This window comes from Vigna unguiculata, chromosome 1, assembly GCF_037176805.1.
Source record: "Vigna unguiculata cultivar grain cowpea cultivar isolate G323 ecotype 2 chromosome 1, ASM3717680v1, whole genome shotgun sequence".
In the NCBI taxonomy this organism is placed as follows: Eukaryota; Viridiplantae; Streptophyta; class Magnoliopsida; order Fabales; family Fabaceae; genus Vigna; species Vigna unguiculata.
The window spans coordinates 19,778,296-19,794,354 of NC_140792.1; positions in this window are offsets into that span (position 1 = coordinate 19,778,296).

Below are 16,059 nucleotides of genomic sequence, written 5' to 3' on the forward strand. Positions count from 1 at the left end.
ATCGAAGGCCCACCATGTTTAGTTGCATTCGTTTACGAAAGCGAGAACAATGTTGTAAGCCAAAGATTGGTGGAGAAACTTCAGTTACCAACAAGCTTTCATCCGAATCAAGCAAGGATCAAATTCAGTACAGGACAATGTGTGTAAGAAGTATTATGTGATATAGCTCCAACAAACTCTTGTCATCTTCTTTTTATATGGGCATGGCTTCATTTTAAAACGCTCAATCTTGATTAACGTTCCCTTTATTTGAGGCATGGGGGACATGAAATGAAGTTGAAATTTATGACACCAAGGCAAGCCAAGAAGGATAAACACACGTTGAAGGAGAAAATAGAAAAAGAAAGAATAGAAAAAGAAGAAATATAAACTACAGAAGGAAGGGAAATTGAAGAAAAAGAAAAAGAAGTAAAGAAAAAGATGATGGAAAAGGTAGTAGAAAAGCAAGGTGTTTAATCGAAGGCCACACATGTTCAGTTGCATTCGTTTACGAAAGCGAGAACAATGTTGTAAGCCAAAAATTGGTGGAGAAACTCAAGTTACCAACAAGCTTTCATCCAAATCAAGAAAGGATCAAATTCAGTACAGGACAATGTGTGAAGAAAGTATTATGTGATATTGCTCCCACAAACTCTTGTCATCTTCTTTTTGGATGGCAAGACTTCATTTTAAAATGCTCAATCTTGATTAACGTTCCCTTTTTCTAAGGCATGAGGGACATGAAATGAAGTTGAAATTTATGACACCAAGACAAGCCAGTAAAGATCAACATAGGCTGAAGGTGAAAATAGAAAAAGAAAGAATAGAAAAAGAAGAAATAAAAACTTCAGAAGGAAGGGAAATTGAAGAAAAAGAAAAGGAAGTAAAGAAAAAAGATGATGGAAAAGGTAGTAGAAAAGCAAGGTGTTTAATCGAAGGCCACACATGTTTAGTTGCATTCGTTTACGAAAGCGAGAACAATGTTGTAAGCCAAAAATTGGTGGAGAAACTCAAGTTACCAACAAGCTTTCATCCAAATCAAGCAAGGCTCAAATTCAGTACAGGACAATGTGTGAAGGAAGTATTAGGTGATATTGCTCCCACAAACTCTTATCATCTTCTTTTTAGATAGGCAAGACTTCATTTTAAAACGCTCAATCTTGATTAAGGTTCCCTTTATTTGAGGCATGAGGGACATGAAATGAAGTTGAAATTTATGACACCAAGACAAGCCAAGAAGGATCAACACACGTTGAAGGAGAAAATAGAAAAAGAAAGAATAGAAAAAGAAGAAATATAAACTGCAGAAGGAAGGGAAATTGAAGAAAAAGAAAAGGAAGTAAAGAAAAAAGATGATGGAAAAGGTAGTAGAAAAGCAAGGTGTTTAATCGAAGGCCACACATGTTTAGTTGCATTCGTTTACGAAAGCGAGAAAAATGTTGTAAGCCAAAGATTGGTGGAGAAACTCAAGTTACCAACAAGCTTTCATCCAAATCAAGCAAGGATCAAATTCAGTACAGGACAATGTGTGAAGGAAGTATTATGTGATATTGCTCCCACAAACTCTTGTCATCTTCTTTTTAGATGGGCAAGACTTCATTTTAAAACGCTCAATCTTGATTAACGTTCCCTTTTTCTGAGGCATGAGGGACATGAAATGAAGTTGAAATTTATGACACCAAGACAAGCCAGTAAAGATCAACATAGGCTGAAGGTGAAAATAGAAAAAGAAAGAATAGAAAAAGAAGAAATAAAAACTTCAGAAGGAAGGGAAATTGAAGAAAAAGAAAAGGAGGTAAAGAAAAAGATGATGGAAAATGTAGTAGAAAAGCAAGGTGTTTATTCGAAGGCCCACCATGTTTAGTTGCATTCGTTTACGAAAGCGAGAACAATGTTGTAAGCCAAAGATTGGTGGAGAAACTTCAGTTACCAACAAGCTTTCATCCGAATCAAGCAAGGATCAAATTCAGTACAGGACAATGTGTGTAAGAAGTATTATGTGATATAGCTCCAACAAACTCTTGTCATCTTCTTTTTATATGGGCATGGCTTCATTTTAAAACGCTGAATCTTGATTAACGTTCCCTTTATTTGAGGCATGAGGGACATGAAATGAAGTTGAAATTTATGACACCAAGACAAGCCAAGAAGGATCAACACACGTTGAAGGAGAAAATAGAAAAAGAAGAAATATAAACTGCAGAAGGAAGGGAAATTGAAGAAAAAGAAAAGGAGGTAAAGAAAAAGATGATGGAAAAGGTAGTAGAAAAGCAAGGTGTTTAATCGAAGGCCACACATATTTAGTTGCATTCGTTTACGAAAGCGAGAACAATGTTGTAAGCCAAAGATTGGTGGAGAAACTCAAGTTACCAACAAGCTTTCATCTAAATCAAACAAGGATCAAATTTAGTACAGGACAATGTGTGAAGGAAGTATTATGTGATATTGCTCCCACAAACTCTTGTCATGTTCTTTTTGGATGGGCAAGACTTCATTTTAAAACGCTCAATCTTGATTAACGTTCCCTTTTTCTGAGGCATGAGGGACATGAAATGAAGTTGAAATTTATGACAACAAGACAAGCCAGTAAAGATCAACATAGGCTGAAGGTGAAAATAGAAAAAGAAAGAATAGAAAAAGAAGAAATAAAAACTTCAGAAGGAAGGGAAATTGAAGAAAAAGAAAAGGAAGTAAAAAAAAGATGATGGAAAATGTAGTAGAAAAGCAAGGTGTTTAATCGAAGGCCCCCCATGTTTAGTTGCATTCGTTTACGAAAGCGAGAACAATGTTGTAAGCCAAAGATTGGTGGAGAAACTTCAGTTACCAACAAGCTTTCATCCGAATCAAGCAAGGATCAAATTCAGTACAGGACAATCTGTGTAAGAAGTATTATGTGATATTGCTCCCACAAACTCTTTTCATCTTCTTTTTAGATGGGCATGACTTCATTTTAAAACGCTCAACCTTGATTAACGATCCCTTTATTTGAGGCATGGGGGACATGAAATGAAGTTGAAATTTATGACACCAAGACAAGCCAGTAAAGATCAACATAGGCTGAAGGAGAAAATAGAAAAAGAAAGAATAGAAAAAGAAGAAATAAAAACTTCAGAAGGAAGGGAAATTGAAGAAAAAGAAAAGGAAGTAAAGAAAAAGATGATGGAAAAGGTAGTAGAAAAGCAAGGTGTTTAATCGAAGGGCCCCCATGTTTAGTTGCATTCGTTTACGAAAGCGAGAACAATGTTGTAAGCCAAAGATCGGTGGAGAAACTCAAGTTACCAACAAGCTTTCATCCAAATCAAGCAAGGATCAAATTCAGTACAGGACAATGTGTGAAGGAAGTATTATGTGATATTGCTCCCACAAACTCTTGTCATCTTCTTTTTAGATGGGCATGACCTCATTTTAAAATGCTCAATCTTGATTAACGTTCCCTTTATTTGAGGCATGGGGGACATGAAATGAAGTTGAAATTTATGACACCAAGACAAGCCAGTAAAGATCAACATAGGCTGAAGGAGAAAATAGAAAAAGAAAGAATAGAAAAAGAACAAATATAAACTTCAGAAGGAAGGGAAATTGAAGAAAAAGAAAAGGAAGTAAAGAAAAAGATGATGGAAAAGGTAGTAGAAAAGCAAGGTGTTTAATCGAAGGCCCCCCATGTTTAGTTGCATTCGTTTACGAAAGCGAGAACAATGTTGTAAGCCAAAGATTGGTGGAGAAAGTTCAGTTACCAACAACCTTTCATCCGAAACAAGCAAGGATGAAATTCAGTACAGGACAATGTGTGTAAGAAGTATTATGTGATATTGCTCCAACAAACTCTTGTCATCTTCTTTTTATATGGGCATGACTTCATTTTAAAACGCTCAATCTTGATTAATGTTCCCTTTATTTGAGGCATGAGGGACATGAAATGAAGTTGAAATTTAAGACACCAAGATAAGCCAAGAAGGATCAACACACGTTGAAGGACAAAATAGAAAAAGAAAGAATAGAAAAGGAAGAAATATAAACTACAGAAGGAAGGGAAATTGAAGAAAAAGAAAAGGAAGTAAAGAAAAAGATGATGGAAAAGGTAGTAGAAAAGCAAGGTGTTTAATCGAAGGCCACACATGTTTAGTTGCATTCGTTTACGAAAGCGAGAACAATGTTGTAAGCCAAAGATTGGTGGAGAAACTTCAGTTACCAATAAGCTTTCATTCGAATCAAGCAAGGATCAAATTCAGTACAGGACAATGTGTGTAAGAAGTATTATGTGATATTGCTCCAACAAACTCTTGTCATCTTCTTTTTATATGGGCATGGCTTCATTTTAAAACGCTCAATCTTGATTAACGTTTCCTTTATTTGAGGCATGAGGGACATGAAATGAAGTTGAAATTTATGACACCAAGGCATGCCAAGAAGGATCAACACACGTTGAAGGAGAAAATAGAAAAAGAAAGAATAGAAAAAGAAGAAATATAAACTACAGAAGGAAGGGAAATTGAAGAAAAAGAAAAGGAAGTAAAGAAAAAGATGATGGAAAAGGTAGTAGAAAAGCAAGGTGTTTAATCGAAGGCCACACATGTTTAGTTGCATTCGTTTACGAAAGCGAGAACAATGTTGTAAGCCAAAGATTGGTGGAGAAACTTCAGTTACCAACAAGCTTTCATCCGAATCAAGCAAGGATCAAATTCAGTACAGGACAATGTGTGTAAGAAGTATTATGTGATATTGCTCCAACAAACTCTTGTCATCTTCTTTTTATATGGGCATGGCTTATTTTTAAAACGCTCAATCTTGATTAACGTTCCCTTTATTTGAGGCATGGGGGACATGAAATGAAGTTGAAATTTATGACACCAAGACAAGCCAGTAAAGATCAACATAGGCTGAAGGAGAAAATAGAAAAAGAAAGAATAGAAAAAGAAGAAATATAAACTTCAGAAGGAAGAAAAATTGAAGAAAAAGAAAAGGAAGTAAAGAAAAAGATGATGGAAAATGTAGTAGAAAAGCAAGGTGTTTAATCGAAGACCCCCCATGTTTAGTTGCATTCGTTTACGAAAGCGAGAACAATGTTGTAAGCCAAAGATTGGTGGAGAAACTTCAGTTACCAACAAGCTTTCATCCGAATCAAGCAAGGATCAAATTCAGTACAGGACAATGTGTGAAGGAAGTATTAGGTGATATTGCTCCCACAAACTCTTGTCATCTTCTTTTTAGATGGGCATGACTTTATTTTAAAACGCTCAATCTTGATTAACGTTCCCTTTATTTGAGGCATGGGGGACATGAAATGAAGTTGAAATTTATGACACCAAGACAAGCCAGTAAAGATCAACATAGGCTGAAGGAGAAAATAGAAAAAGAAAGAATAGAAAAAGAACAAATATAAACTTCAGAAGGAAGGGAAATTGAAGAAAAAGAAAAGGAAGTAAAGAAAAAGATGATGGAAAAGGTAGTAGAAAAGCAAGGTGTTTAATCGAAGGGCCCCCATGTTTAGTTGCATTCGTTTACGAAAGCGAGAACAATGTTGTAAGCCAAAGATCGGTGGAGAAACTCAAGTTACCAACAAGCTTTCATCCAAATCAAGCAAGGATCAAATTCAGTACAGGACAATGTGTGAAGGAAGTATTATGTGATATTGCTCCCACAAACTCTTGTCATGTTCTTTTTGGATGGGCAAGACTTCATTTTAAAACGCTCAATCTTGATTAACGTTCCCTTTTTCTGAGGCATGAGGGACATGAAATGAAGTTGAAATTTATGACAACAAGACAAGCCAGTAAAGATCAACATAGGCTGAAGGTGAAAATAGAAAAAGAAAGAATAGAAAAAGAAGAAATAAAAACTTCAGAAGGAAGGGAAATTGAAGAAAAAGAAAAGGAAGTAAAAAAAAGATGATGGAAAATGTAGTAGAAAAGCAAGGTGTTTAATCGAAGGCCCCCCATGTTTAGTTGCATTCGTTTACGAAAGCGAGAACAATGTTGTAAGCCAAAGATTGGTGGAGAAACTTCAGTTACCAACAAGCTTTCATCCGAATCAAGCAAGGATCAAATTCAGTACAGGACAATCTGTGTAAGAAGTATTATGTGATATTGCTCCCACAAACTCTTTTCATCTTCTTTTTAGATGGGCATGACTTCATTTTAAAACGCTCAACCTTGATTAACGATCCCTTTATTTGAGGCATGGGGGACATGAAATGAAGTTGAAATTTATGACACCAAGACAAGCCAGTAAAGATCAACATAGGCTGAAGGAGAAAATAGAAAAAGAAAGAATAGAAAAAGAAGAAATAAAAACTTCAGAAGGAAGGGAAATTGAAGAAAAAGAAAAGGAAGTAAAGAAAAAGATGATGGAAAAGGTAGTAGAAAAGCAAGGTGTTTAATCGAAGGGCCCCCATGTTTAGTTGCATTCGTTTACGAAAGCGAGAACAATGTTGTAAGCCAAAGATCGGTGGAGAAACTCAAGTTACCAACAAGCTTTCATCCAAATCAAGCAAGGATCAAATTCAGTACAGGACAATGTGTGAAGGAAGTATTATGTGATATTGCTCCCACAAACTCTTGTCATCTTCTTTTTAGATGGGCATGACCTCATTTTAAAATGCTCAATCTTGATTAACGTTCCCTTTATTTGAGGCATGGGGGACATGAAATGAAGTTGAAATTTATGACACCAAGACAAGCCAGTAAAGATCAACATAGGCTGAAGGAGAAAATAGAAAAAGAAAGAATAGAAAAAGAACAAATATAAACTTCAGAAGGAAGGGAAATTGAAGAAAAAGAAAAGGAAGTAAAGAAAAAGATGATGGAAAAGGTAGTAGAAAAGCAAGGTGTTTAATCGAAGGCCCCCCATGTTTAGTTGCATTCGTTTACGAAAGCGAGAACAATGTTGTAAGCCAAAGATTGGTGGAGAAAGTTCAGTTACCAACAACCTTTCATCCGAAACAAGCAAGGATGAAATTCAGTACAGGACAATGTGTGTAAGAAGTATTATGTGATATTGCTCCAACAAACTCTTGTCATCTTCTTTTTATATGGGCATGACTTCATTTTAAAACGCTCAATCTTGATTAATGTTCCCTTTATTTGAGGCATGAGGGACATGAAATGAAGTTGAAATTTAAGACACCAAGATAAGCCAAGAAGGATCAACACACGTTGAAGGACAAAATAGAAAAAGAAAGAATTGAAAAGGAAGAAATATAAACTACAGAAGGAAGGGAAATTGAAGAAAAAGAAAAGGAAGTAAAGAAAAAGATGATGGAAAAGGTAGTAGAAAAGCAAGGTGTTTAATCGAAGGCCACACATGTTTAGTTGCATTCGTTTACGAAAGCGAGAACAATGTTGTAAGCCAAAGATTGGTGGAGAAACTTCAGTTACCAATAAGCTTTCATTCGAATCAAGCAAGGATCAAATTCAGTACAGGACAATGTGTGTAAGAAGTATTATGTGATATTGCTCCAACAAACTCTTGTCATCTTCTTTTTATATGGGCATGGCTTCATTTTAAAACGCTCAATCTTGATTAACGTTTCCTTTATTTGAGGCATGAGGGACATGAAATGAAGTTGAAATTTATGACACCAAGGCATGCCAAGAAGAATCAACACACGTTGAAGGAGAAAATAGAAAAAGAAAGAATAGAAAAAGAAGAAATATAAACTACAGAAGGAAGGGAAATTGAAGAAAAAGAAAAGGAAGTAAAGAAAAAGATGATGGAAAAGGTAGTAGAAAAGCAAGGTGTTTAATCGAAGGCCACACATGTTTAGTTGCATTCGTTTACGAAAGCGAGAACAATGTTGTAAGCCAAAGATTGGTGGAGAAACTTCAGTTACCAACAAGCTTTCATCCGAATCAAGCAAGGATCAAATTCAGTACAGGACAATGTGTGTAAGAAGTATTATGTGATATTGCTCCAACAAACTCTTGTCATCTTCTTTTTATATGGGCATGGCTTATTTTTAAAACGCTCAATCTTGATTAACGTTCCCTTTATTTGAGGCATGGGGGACATGAAATGAAGTTGAAATTTATGACACCAAGACAAGCCAGTAAAGATCAACATAGGCTGAAGGAGAAAATAGAAAAAGAAAGAATAGAAAAAGAAGAAATATAAACTTCAGAAGGAAGAAAAATTGAAGAAAAAGAAAAGGAAGTAAAGAAAAAGATGATGGAAAATGTAGTAGAAAAGCAAGGTGTTTAATCGAAGACCCCCCATGTTTAGTTGCATTCGTTTACGAAAGCGAGAACAATGTTGTAAGCCAAAGATTGGTGGAGAAACTTCAGTTACCAACAAGCTTTCATCCGAATCAAGCAAGGATCAAATTCAGTACAGGACAATGTGTGAAGGAAGTATTAGGTGATATTGCTCCCACAAACTCTTGTCATCTTCTTTTTAGATGGGCATGACTTTATTTTAAAACGCTCAATCTTGATTAACGTTCCCTTTATTTGAGGCATGGGGGACATGAAATGAAGTTGAAATTTATGACACCAAGACAAGCCAGTAAAGATCAACATAGGCTGAAGGAGAAAATAGAAAAAGAAAGAATAGAAAAAGAAGAAATATAAACTTCAGAAGGAAGGGAAATTGAAGAAAAAGAAAAGGAAGTAAAGAAAAAGATGATGGAAAAGGTAGTAGAAAAGCAAGGTGTTTAATCGAAGGCCACACATGTTTAGTTGCATTCGTTTACGAAAGCGAGAACAATGTTGTAAGCCAAAGATTGGTGGAGAAACTTCAGTTACCAACAAGCTTTCATCCGAATCAAGCAAGGATCAAATTCAGTACAGGACAATGTGTGTAAGAAGTATTATGTGATATTGCTCCAACAAACTCTTGTCATCTTCTTTTTATATGGGCATGGCTTCATTTTAAAACGCTCAATCTTGATTAACGTTCCCTTTATTTGAGGCATGAGGGACATGAAATAAAGTTGAAATTTATGACACCAAGGCATGCCAAGAAGGATCAACACACGTTGAAGGAGAAAATAGAAAAAGAAAGAATAGAAAAAGAAGAAATATAAACTACAGAAGGAAGGGAAATTGAAGAAAAAGAAAAGGAAGTAAAGAAAAAGATGATGGAAAAGGTAGTAGAAAAGCAAGGTGTTTAATCGAAGGGCCCCCATGTTTAGTTGCATTCGTTTACGATAGCGAGAACAATGTTGTAAGCCAAAGATCGGTGGAGAAACTCAAGTTACCAACAAGCTTTCATCCAAATCAAGCAAGGATCAAACTCAGTACAGGACAATGTGTGAAGGAAGTATTATGTGATATTGCTCCCACAAACTCTTGTCATCTTCTTTTTAGATGGGCATGACTTCATTTTAAAATGCTCAATCTTGATTAACGTTCCCTTTATTTGAGGCATGGGGGACATGAAATGAAGTTGAAATTTATGACACCAAGACAAGCCAGTAAAGATCAACGTAGGCTGAAGGAGAAAATAGAAAAAGAAAGAATAGAAAAAGAAGAAATATAAACTTCAGAAGGAAGGGAAATTGAAGAAAAAGAAAAGGAAGTAAAGAAAAAGATGATGGAAAAGGTAGTAGAAAAGCAAGGTGTTTAATCGAAGGCCACACATGTTTAGTTGCATTCGTTTACGAAAGCGAGAACAATGTTGTAAGCCAAAGATTGGTGGAGAAACTTCAGTTACCAACAAGCTTTCATCCAAATCAAGCAAGGATCAAATTCAGTACAGGACAATGTGTGTAAGAAGTATTATGTGATATTGCTCCAACAAACTCTTGTCATCTTCTTTTTAGATGGGCATGACTTTATTTTAAAACGCTCAATCTTGATTAACGTTCCCTTTATTTGAGGCATGAGGGACATGAAATGAAGTTGAAATTTATGACAACAAGAAGAGCCAGTAAAGATCAACATAGGCTGAAGGTGAAAATAGAAAAAGAAAGAATAGAAAAAGAACAAATAAAAACTTCAGAAGGAAGGGAAATTGAAGAAAAAGAAAAGGAAGTAAAAAAAAGATGATGGAAAATGTAGTAGAAAAGCAAGGTGTTTAATCGAAGGCCCCCCATGTTTAGTTGCATTCGTTTACGAAAGCGAGAACAATGTTGTAAGCCAAAGATTGGTGGAGAAACTTCAGTTACCAACAAGCTTTCATCCGAATCAAGCAAGGATCAAATTCAGTACAGGACAATCTGTGTAAGAAGTATTATGTGATATTGCTCCCACAAACTCTTTTCATCTTCTTTTTAGATGGGCATGACTTCATTTTAAAACGCTCAACCTTGATTAACGATCCCTTTATTTGAGGCATGGGGGACATGAAATGAAGTTGAAATTTATGACACCAAGACAAGCCAGTAAAGATCAACATAGGCTGAAGGAGAAAATAGAAAAAGAAAGAATAGAAAAAGAAGAAATAAAAACTTCAGAAGGAAGGGAAATTGAAGAAAAAGAAAAGGAAGTAAAGAAAAAGATGATGGAAAAGGTAGTAGAAAAGCAAGGTGTTTAATCGAAGGGCCCCCATGTTTAGTTGCATTCGTTTACGATAGCGAGAACAATGTTGTAAGCCAAAGATCGGTGGAAAAACTCAAGTTACCAACAAGCTTTCATCCAAATCAAGCAAGGATCAAACTCAGTACAGGACAATGTGTGAAGGAAGTATTATGTGATATTGCTCCCACAAACTCTTGTCATCTTCTTTTTAGATGGGCATGACTTCATTTTAAAATGCTCAATCTTGATTAACGTTCCCTTTATTTGAGGCATGGGGGACATGAAATGAAGTTGAAATTTATGACACCAAGACAAGCCAGTAAAGATCAACATAGGCTGAAGGAGAAAATAGAAAAAGAAAGAATAGAAAAAGAAGAAATATAAACTTCAGAAGGAAGGGAAATTGAAGAAAAAGAAAAGGAAGTAAAGAAAAAGATGATGGAAAAGGTAGTAGAAAAGCAAGGTGTTTAATCGAAGGCCACACATGTTTAGTTGCATTCGTTTACGAAAGCGAGAACAATGTTGTAAGCCAAAGATTGGTGGAGAAACTCAAGTTACCAACAAGCTTTCATCCCAATCAAGCAAGGATCAAATTCAGTACAGGACAATGTGTGAAGGAAGTATTAGGTGATATTGCTCCCACAAACTCTTGTCATCTTCTTTTTAGATGGGCAAGACTTCATTTTAAAACGCTCAATCTTGATTAACGTTCCCTTTATTTGAGGCATGAGGGACATGAAATGAAGTTGAAATTTATGACACCAAGACAAAGCCAAGAAAGATCAACACACGTTGAAGGAGAAAATAGAAAAAGAAAGAATAGAAAAAGAAGAAATATAAACTGCAGAAGGAAGGGAAATTGAAGAAAAAGAAAAGGAAGTAAAGAAAAAGATGATGGAAAAGGTAGTAGAAAAGCAAGGTGTTTAATCGAAGGCCACACATGTTTAGTTGCATTCGTTTACGAAAGCGAGAACAATGTTGTAAGCCAAAGATTGGTGGAGAAACTCAAGTTACCAACAAGCTTTCATCTAAATCAAGCAAGGATCAAATTCAGTACAGGACAATGTGTGAAGGAAGTATTATGTGATATTGCTCCCACAAACTCTTGTCATCTTCTTTTTAGATGGGCATGACTTCATTTTAAAATGCTCAATCTTGATTAACGTTCCCTTTATTTGAGGCATGGGGGACATGAAATGAAGTTGAAATTTATGACACCAAGACAAGCCAGTAAAGATCAACACAGGCTGAAGGAGAAAATAGAAAAAGAAAGAATAGAAAAAGAAGAAATATAAACTTTAGAAGAAAGGGAAATTGAAGAAAAAGAAAAGGAAGTAAAGAAAAAGATGATGGAAAAGGTAATAGAAAACCAAGGTGTTTAATCGAAGGCCACACATGTTTAGTTGCATTCGTTTACGAAAGCGAGAACAATGTTGTAAGCCAAAGATTGGTGGAGAAACTTCAGTTACCAACAAGCTTTCATCCGAATCAAGCAAGGATCAAATTCAGTACAGGACCATGTGTGTAAGAAGTATTATGTGATATTGCTCCAACAAACTCTTGTCATCTTCTTTTTATATGGGCATGGCTTCATTTTAAAACGCTCAATCTTGATTAACGTTCCCTTTATTTGAGGCATGAGGGACATGAAATGAAATTGAAATTTATGACACCAAGGAATGCCAAGAAGGATCAACACACGTTGAAGGAGAAAATAGAAAAAGAAAAAATAGAAAAAGATGAAGTATAAACTACAGAAGGAAGGGAAATTGAAGAAAAAGAAAAGGAAGTAAAGAAAAAGATGATGGAAAAGGTAGTAGAAAAGCAAGGTGTTTAATCGAAGGCCACACATGTTTAGCTGCATTCGTTTACGAATGCGTGAACAATGTTGTAAGCCAAAGATTGGTGGAGAAACTCAAGTTACCAACAAGCCTTCATCCAAATCAAGCAAGGATCAAATTCAGTACAGGACAATGTGTGAAGGAAGTATTAGGTGATATTGCTCCCACAAACTCTTGTCATCTTCTTTTTAGATGGGCAAGACTTCATTTTAAAACGCTCAATCTTGATTAACGTTCCCTTTATTTGAGGCATGAGGGACTTGAAATGAAGTTGAAATTTATGACAGCAAGACAAGCCAAGAAGGATCAACACACGTTGAAGGAGAAAATAAAAAAAGAAAGAATAGAAAAAGAAGAAATATAAACTGCAGAAGGAAGGGAAATTGAAGAAAAACAAAAGGAAGTAAAGAAAAAGATGATGGAAAAGGTAGTAGAAAAGCAAGGTGTTTAATCGAAGGCCACACATGTTTAGTTGCATTCGTTTACGAAAGCGAGAACAATGTTGTAAGCCAAAGATTGGTGGAGAAACTCAAGTTACCAACAAGCTTTCATCTAAATCAAGCAAGGATCAAATTCAGTACAGGACAATGTGTGAAGGAAGTATTATGTGATATTGCTCCCACAAAGTCTTGTCATCTTCTTTTTAGATGGGCAAGACTTCATTTTAAAACGCTCAATCTTGATTAACGTTCCCTTTTTCTGAGGCATGACGGACATGAAATGAAGTTGAAATTTATGACAACAAGACAAGCCAGTAAAGATCAACATAGGCTGAAGGTGAAAATAGAAAAAGAAAGAATAGAAAAAGAAGAAATAAAAACTTCAGAAGGAAGGGAAATTGAAGAAAAAGAAAAGGAAGTAAAGAAAAAGATGATGGAAAATGTAGTAGAAAAGCAAGGTGTTTAATCGAAGGCCCCCCACGTTTAGTTGCATTCGTTTACGAAAGCGAGAACAATGTTGTAAGCCAAAGATTGGTGGAGAAACTTCAGTTACCAACAAGCTTTCATCCGAATCAAGCAAGGATCAAATTCAGTACAGGACCATGTGTGTAAGAAGTATTATGTGATATTGCTCCAACAAACTCTTGTCATCTTCTTTTTATATGGGCATGGCTTCATTTTAAAACACTCAATCTTGATTAACGTTCCCTTTATTTGAGGCATGAGGGACATGAAATGAAGTTGAAATTTATGACACCAAGGAATGCCAAGAAGGATCAACACACGTTGAAGGAGAAAATAGAAAAAGAAAGAATAGAAAAAGAAGAAATATAAACTACAGAAGGAAGGGAAATTGAAGAAAAAGAAAAGGAAGTAAAGAAAAAGATGATGGAAAAGGTAGTAGAAAAGCAAGGTGTTTAATCGAAGGCCACACATGTTTAGTTGCATTCGTTTACGAAAGCGAGAACAATGTTGTAAGCCAAAGATTGGTGGAGAAACTTCAGTTACCAACAAGCTTTCATCCGAATCAAGCAAGGATCAAATTCAGTACAGGACCATGTGTGTAAGAAGTATTATGTGATATTGCTCCAACAAACTCTTGTCATCTTCTTTTTATATGGGCATGGCTTCATTTTAAAACGCTCAATCTTGATTAACGTTCCCTTTATTTGAGGCATGAGGGACATGAAATGAAGTTCAAATTTATGACACCAAGGAATGCCAAGAAGGATCAACACACGTTGAAGGAGAAAATAGAAAAAGAAAGAATAGAAAAAGAAGAAATATAAACTACAGAAGGAAGGGAAATTGAAGAAAAAGAAAAGGAAGTAAAGAAAAAGATGATGGAAAAGGTAGTAGAAAAGCAAGGTGTTTAATCGAAGGCCACACATGTTTAGTTGCATTCGTTTACGAAAGCGATCGAGAACAATGTTGTAAGCCAAAGATTGGTGGAGAAACTCAAGTTACCAACAAGCTGTCATCCAAATCAAGAAAGGATCAAATTCAGTACAGCACAATGTGTGAAGGAAGTATTAGGTGATATTGCTCCCACAAACTCTTATCATCTTCTTTTTAGATGGGCAAGACTTCATTTTAAAACGCTCAATCTTGATTAACGTTCCCTTTATTTGAGGCATGAGGGACATGAAATGAAGTTGAAATTTATGACAACAAGAAGAGCCAGTAAAGATCAACATAGGCTGAAGGTGAAAATAGAAAAAGAAAGAATAGAAAAAGAACAAATAAAAACTTCAGAAGGAAGGGAAATTGAAGAAAAAGAAAAGGAAGTAAAGAAAAAGATGATGGAAAATGTAGTAGAAAAGCAAGGTGTTTAATCGAAGGCCCCCCACGTTTAGTTGCATTCGTTTACGAAAGCGAGAACAATGTTGTAAGCCAAAGATTGGTGGAGAAACTTCAGTTACCAACAAGCTTTCATCCGAATCAAGCAAGGATGAAATTCAGTACAGGACAATGTGTGTAAGAAGTATTATGTGATATTGCTCCCACAAACTCTTGTCATCTTCTTTTTAGATGGACATGACTTCATTTTAAAACGCTCAATCTTGATTAATGTTCCCTTTATTTGAGGCATGGGGGACATGAAATGAAGTTGAAATTTATGACACCAAGACAAGCCAGTAAAGATCAACATAGGCTGAAGGAGAAAATAGAAAAAGAAAGAATAGAAAAAGAAGAAATAAAAACTTCAGAAGGAAGGGAAATTGAAGAAAAAGAAAAGGAAGTAAAGAAAAAGATGATGGAAAAGGTAGTAGAAAAGCAAGGTGTTTAATCGAAGGGCCCCCATGTTTAGTTGCATTCGTTTACAATAGCGAGAACAATGTTGTAAGCCAAACATCGGTGGAGAAACTCAAGTTACCAACAAGCTTTCATCCAAATCAAGCAAGGATCAAATTCAGTACAGGACAATGTGTGAAGGAAGTATTATGTGATATTGCCCCCACAAACTCTTGTCATCTTCATTTTAGATGGGCATGACTTCATTTTAAAATGCTCAATCTTGATTAATGTTCCCTTTATTTGAGGCATGAGGGACATGAAATGAAGTTGAAATTTATGACAGCAAGACAAGCCAAGAAGGATCAACACACGTTGAAGGAGAAAATAGAAAAAGAAAGAATAGAAAAAGAAGAAATATAAACTTCAGAAGGAAGGGAAATTGAAGAAAAGGAAAAGGAAGTAAAGAAAAAGATGATGGAAAAGGTAGTAGAAAAGCAAGGTGTTTAATCGAAGGCCACACATGTTTAGTTGCATTCGTTTACGAAAGCGAGAACAATGTTGTAAGCCAAAGATTGGTGGAGAAACTTCAGTTACCAACAAGCTTTCATCCGAATCAAGCAAGGATCAAATTCAGTACAGGACCATGTGTGTAAGAAGTATTATGTGATATTGCTCCAACAAACTCTTGTCATCTTCTTTTTATATGGGCATGGCTTCATTTTAAAACGCTCAATCTTGATTAACGTTCCCTTTATTTGAGGCATGAGGGACATGAAATGAAGTTCAAATTTATGACACCAAGGAATGCCAAGAAGGATCAACACACGTTGAAGGAGAAAATAGAAAAAGAAAGAATAGAAAAAGAAGAAATATAAACTACAGAAGGAAGGGAAATTGAAGAAAAAGAAAAGGAAGTAAAGAAAAAGATGATGGAAAAGGTAGTAGAAAAGGAAGGTGTTTAATCGAAGGCCACACATGTTTAGTTGCATTCGTTTACGAAAGCGATCGAGAACAATGTTGTAAGCCAAAGATTGGTGGAGAAACTCAAGTTACCAACAAGCTGTCATCCAAATCAAGAAAGGATCAAATTCAATACAGCACAATGTG